This window comes from Felis catus, chromosome E1 (assembly GCF_018350175.1).
Source record: "Felis catus isolate Fca126 chromosome E1, F.catus_Fca126_mat1.0, whole genome shotgun sequence".
NCBI lineage: Eukaryota > Metazoa > Chordata > Mammalia > Carnivora > Felidae > Felis > Felis catus.
The window spans coordinates 34,857,992-34,863,991 of NC_058381.1; positions in this window are offsets into that span (position 1 = coordinate 34,857,992).

Genomic DNA, 6,000 nt, shown 5'->3' on the forward strand with positions numbered 1-6,000 from the left:
GGTGCCGAAACTGCTTATTTCTCATCTATCACCCAGACGGGGCTGCGGACCCCTGGCAGGCAGAGAGCAGGCACTCTACCCGTGTATGCTGAATGAACGGACGATCCCATCAAGCAGACCGGGCCCTTGCAGGGCAGGAGTGAATATTCCTGGAGTCAGTCACACCGGAGAGAGACCAGTGGTCCTAGGACAGGAAACCGGAACTCCAAAGACCAGCTTTAGGCAGGCAAGGGAGAGTATGCCCATCCCTGGGCCCGCCAGCCATTCTGGGCAAGAAGGAACCTAGAGTCTGCAGGGGGCATCCCTGGAGGCGAAGGAAGGTGCCCCAGCGGGGTCCACCACTCCCACCGTGCCGCGGCCCTTGGTTCCTCCCCAGGCTTCCATGAGCCCCTCTTCAACCACGCTCTTCTCTGCTTCCAGAGTCTTCTCTCCAAATTCCGAACTCGAACAGGTGCTTCCTTGCTGTAAAGGGTTGAATGGCGGCTTCCCAAAAGTTATGTCCATATCTTAACCCCCAGAACCTGTGAATGTGGTCTTACTTGGGAAAGGGGTCTCTGCAGAGGGAATTAAGGATCTTGAAATGTGCTCATCACGGATTATCCAGGAGGATCCCAAATCCAGTGACAGGTGTCTTTGTAAGAGAAAGGCAGAGGGAGATCTGAGATGCCGAGGTTGGGGCGGGGGGGCACTTACAGAAGGAGGCAGATGGGAGTGATGTAACCTACAAGCCCAGGAGCCTTCGATCCGCCAGAAGCCGGAAAAGGCAAGAAAGGGATTCTCCCCTAGATCCTCCAGAGAGAAGGAGGTCTGCTGACACCTTGACCTCGGCTTTCTGGCCTCCAGAACTGTGAGACAATACATTTCTATTGGTCTAAACCACTGTGTTTGTGGCGATCTGTTATGGCAGCCACAGGACACGAATACACCTGCTGAAAGCTTTTCAAGGCCCTTCCCGGTCAGAATTTAACAGCCTCCAGGGCCCTCTGAGATCTGCCCCTACCACCTTTCCAGCCTCACTGCTCACCCTGATGGTCCAGCCGGACAGAACGACTGGTGTTCTCCAAATGTCCCGCTCAGATGACCAGCCCTCCTGGTTGGCCTGCGACTAGCCTAGTTTTAGCCCCGAAACTCCTCTCTCCCAGGAGACTCCTTAGACCCGGGCACACCAGAACAGTCGGCCCCCTGTGTGTACCATACGGTCTATACCTTTGTTCGGGCCATTCTCTCTGCCCAGAATGTCCAAGAAGCTCTACTGCAGGGTAACACCAGGAAAGGGGCTGGTGGGGCAGTCCAGAGCCCTGGGGTAGGCCTCAGGGAGTCACAGCTGGACCACACAATGAACCAGGAGACCCCCTGGGTCTTGCCGGGGACCCAGAGTCAGCTGGCAGCAGAGGTCAGGCCCCAGCCGCCGGGAAGGGCAACAAAGGCCCAGGGTGGGGTGGCAGCTGGACAGTCGCTCTGGCCTCCTGGGGGGTGTTACAGCTGGCGCTGGTGCACGTGAATGGAGACAGAAGGGTGACTGTGGGTGGGGGTCACCGCCATGGCTGCTGGGTGTGGGTGGGGGAGGCACGGTCACAGGCATTTTGGCAGAAGGAGGCCAGTGACCCTGAGGGTTAAAGATCAACGGTCAGAAGAACCGTCGAGTTGGAGTGCATTCGGCTGCGTGTAACAGATGCTGAGCCGCTGCGGCTTAAAGAACTAGGAGTTTACTTTTCTCACAGAACAGGAAGTCCCAGGCAACCTGGCTGATTCCTCAGGGCCCTGACTCCTGCCTTTTCTGTCACCCTCAGCATGTGGCTTTTGTCCTTAACACCCAATGGGGGCTGCTCCCCTGGATACTTCCTCATTCCAGACCCAGATTAGGGGGGAGGGCCAAAGCCCCTGGAACTCGTCCATCGATTCAGGGAGGGGACAGCTCCCGAGCGTGTGGCACGACCACACCCACACGCTGGCCAGCACCGTGTCACATGACTGTAGCTGCAAGGGAGTCCGGAGATGGTTCTTGCTTTGCAGCAAGGGGAGAAAGAGGTTCTGATTGGCTTTGGGCGGGCAATCCACAGCTGTCACAACAGCCTGCCCGCCTTCCCGCCTTCCTGCCCTTCTTCCTTCCTTCCGTCCCCAATAGCTGGAGGGGTGTCTCATCTTGTCCGCACTGTAAACTAGCTTCGGGTTTTAGAATTGGAAAGTCAACTGCTATGCAGGATGATGGGGTGTCGGAGAAAGATGGATGCGGATTCTCAGCGATCCCCATGGGTCGTGGGATACCAGTGGGCTACAATAAAGCCGGGTTAAGCCAGCCCCAGAGGCCCTGGATGCAGAGGTTGGTAAGGTGCTCGGTAGGCAGAGGGTTTGACGGGCTTTGGTAAGCAGAGCTGGCTCGTGACTGTAACCCCAAGAGAAACTGAGCCAAGGTGGTATCTGGGAAGGGGCCTTTTAGCTCGCCTACCTTGACAGTGAATAAATACCTCACAGACTGAACCCGGCCCTGAGGGCGGAAGGGAGGCCAGTGTCAGGGGAGACCAGAGCTTTGGGGGTGTGTTCAGGTCTACAGTCCCAAGTCTGCGTCAGGATGGAGCCCCAGAAACTGAGGCAGGGGGGTGGGAAGGGGGTCAGGAGGGGGTCAGGTGGGTGGGGGAGTCGCTGTACAATTCACAACGTACCAAACATTGGGATGATCATAGGGGTACCGGGCCAGCCGCAGGGAAATGGGTTGTCATTCAATAATCATTCACTGGGGAAAGACTGATTTTATACCTGCTGCGTGCCGGGTAGTATACGAGGCCCTGGGGACAGAAACCAGGCTTAGACTTGGTGCTCAGGAAGTGGACGGTCCAGGTGGAGAGAAAGGTGTGGAAGTCACGTGCTCAGGAATCCAACTACAACCGGTGCCTGTTGGCAAGGGGCCCGGGGCGGGGGAGGGGGGCAGGGAGCCTACCAGGAGGGGAAGAGTGGGTCAAGCAGGGTTCAACTGAGGTGAGGAGAGTCTTAACCAGCTCCGACGCAAGGCTGGTGAGGCCGGAGCCCAGAAGGAGAGAGAAGTCGGGGAGCCTGGGTGGCTCGGTCGGTTGAGCGTCCGACTTTGGCTCGGGTCACGATCTCACGGCTGGTGGGTTCAAGCCCTGCGTCGGGCTCTGTGCTGATGGCTCGGAACCTGAAGCCTGCTTCGGATTCTGTGTGTGTCTCTCTCTCTCTGCCCCTAACCCACTCACGTTCTGTCTCTGTCTCTCTCACAAATAAATAAACATTAAAAAAAATTAAAAAAAAAGAGAAGTAGCCAGTGGCTGAGGCTGCCAAGGTGGGTAGGGGCTACACCCTGCTGGGCTTATAGATCGTGGTGAGGGGTTCGGACGTAATTTTAAGGTTGGACTATGTCACTGAGACTCTGAAAGGTGGCGAGGGTCAGATGCGGTAAAGAGGTGATGGGGGAGGGTGGGGAGCCTTAGGGAGACCCCGTCACCCGGAGCAAAGCACTCGGGTAGGCCCTGGGTTAGTATCACGAGGGAGGGAGGGAGGCCAGCTCTCTGCTCCAGGCTGAGGCTGGAGAGGCAGTGGAGAAGGGTGGGCCACGTGTCATCAGTGACTGCAGGCTGGCAGAGAAATGGCCCAGTGGAAGCTTTGGTTGACGGGCTGGGGACGGCCTTTTCTTTCTTCCAGTTTCTTTCAGGGAAGGGGAGAAGGGGAAAGAGAATGACATGACTAGCCCCTTGAAGGCGAAGAAGAGACTCCTTCCATGTAGATTGGATTTCCTCCCAACTTCCTCCACCCAGCTGAGGCTGATAAAGGCCCCCGGGTTCGGAGTGGCTCAGATGCCAGCCCGTTGCCAGACCTCACGGAAGACTTTCCTGCCCAGTGAGCATGGGGGCCTGCTTCAATCAACCCTGCACAAACCTGTGGACTCATGCTACCTAATCCAGAAGGCCAGGGTCAAGGCTTCATTAGCACGACCACTGCGACCTGCCCCTTTGAGTGCCTCCTACACTGCCCAGCTAATTGCTTCCCTGGAGTGTGTTCTCTTTGCCGTTTTACTCTTTATCAGGAGCCGAGGGTCAAGGTGGTCTCAAAGTAAAGGCACCCAGCAGAACCTGGGAGGCCGGAGCAGTCGAGAACGTGGCCCAGCAGCCTGAAGCCTTGACCCGCCCCGTAGGGCGAGAGGGTTACTGGCATTGGAGGGATCACAGGAGGCAGGTGCTGAGGGAGAGGCTGAACTGAGCCCTACCTGCCGTCTGGGACCCTGGGGAAGGAAAGTGCTCTACGGCTGAGGCTCTCAAATGTTTGTTCTTCGCTGTGATTCAGGACACGTATGCATGTGCGTAACTAGAACAAGGGTTTTACAACTTTTTTTTTTTTTTTAACCATCGACAGACCCTAAGCCTCAATCACCCTTTGGCTGATTGATTCTTCACTTACTTACACATGAAGCACTTCTCAGGAGTCAGAGTGTGTCCTGTGCTGTACTTAGAACTGGGGAGATGGATGGAGTGAATTAAAGGGCCTCCTGGGTCGTGGATTTGGAATGTTGGTGGAGGAGACAGATACTAGACAAACGCTCGCACAAAAGGTAAATGGCACATTTCGGGGGTGATTAAAGGAAATATATGGGCTGGCCTCCTCTGCCTGGTCCGTTTGTCCACCTGCGAAGGGTGGGAAGTCAGCTGGAGTGGACTCTGAACACCTGGCTGGCTCAGATTCCAGGGGGGAGGGTCAGGGTTTAGGAGCCCTGTTTCCGATTTAGAGCTGGGGTCAGGGAAGGGCTTCCAGGGGAAGTGATGTGGACGTTGGGCCCCTGAACGATGAACTGTAGGCAGCCAGGCAAGGGGGGAACAGCACATGCACAGGCTGTGAGGTGCCTGGTTACATGGACCATTCAAGGAACTGGAAGACAGCCATGGAGGCCGGAGAAGAGGGAGCCCACACGAGTCCCTGTGGTCTCGACTCAGAAGGGAGAGTCTCTAACCCATGCCTACACCACCACCAGGAAGGAAGCCCTGATTTTACCTTCCGTTTAAAAAACTGTTTCCTGGGGTGCCTGGGTGGCTCAGTCGGTTAAGCGTCCAACTTCAGCTCAGGTCATGATCTCGCGGTTCGTGGGTTCGAGGCCCGCGTCGGGCTCTGTGCTGACAGCTCAGAGCCTGGAGCCTGTTTCGGATTCTGTGTCTCCCTCTCTCTCTGACTCTCCCCCATTCATGCTCTGTCTCTCTCTGTCTCAAAAATAAATAAACGTTAAAAAAAATAAATAAAAAAAACCCCTGTTTCCTGTGGCGCCTGGGTGGTTCGGTAGGTTAAGCATCCAACTCTTGTTTTCGGCTCAGGTCATGATCTCATCATGATTTGTGGGTTCGAGTCCTGCGTCAGGCTCTGCGCTGACAGCATGGAGCCTGCTTGGGATTCTCTCTCTCTCTCTTCCTCTCTCTTTCTCAGAATAAATAAATAAACTTAAAAATATATATTTAACGGGGCACCTGGGTGGCTCGGTGGGTTAGGCGTCCGACTTCGGCTCAGGTCACGATCTCGTGGTCCGTGAGTTCGAGCCCCACGTCGGGCTCTGTGCTGACGGCTCGGAGCCTGGAGCCTGCTTGGGATTCTGTGTCTCGCTCCCTCCCTGCCCTTCCCTTACTCGCACTCTGACTCCCTTTCTCTCTCAAAAACAAGTAAACATTAAAAAGAATATATATATATTTATGCAAATATATATAAACAGTTATTTATATATATCTAAAAAAATGTTTCCTTTGCACTTTGGATTCTGTTTGGGGCAGGTGTGGGAGTGGGGATTTGAGGAAACAAACACACACATGAAACAAACCCGGTGTGCGGCTCAGCGAAGGCTGGACCACAGGAGACCGGTCGGTTAAGCACTACTCTCGCCAGCTACCAGCTGAAAACATAAGAACCACTCACTGTGTCGGTATTTGGGAATCTCCCGTGAGCGCGAAATAGGCCGGGGTCAGTGGGACACAGAACAGGGGCAGAGAACGGGCCAGGCCCTTTGGTCAGGAGCCA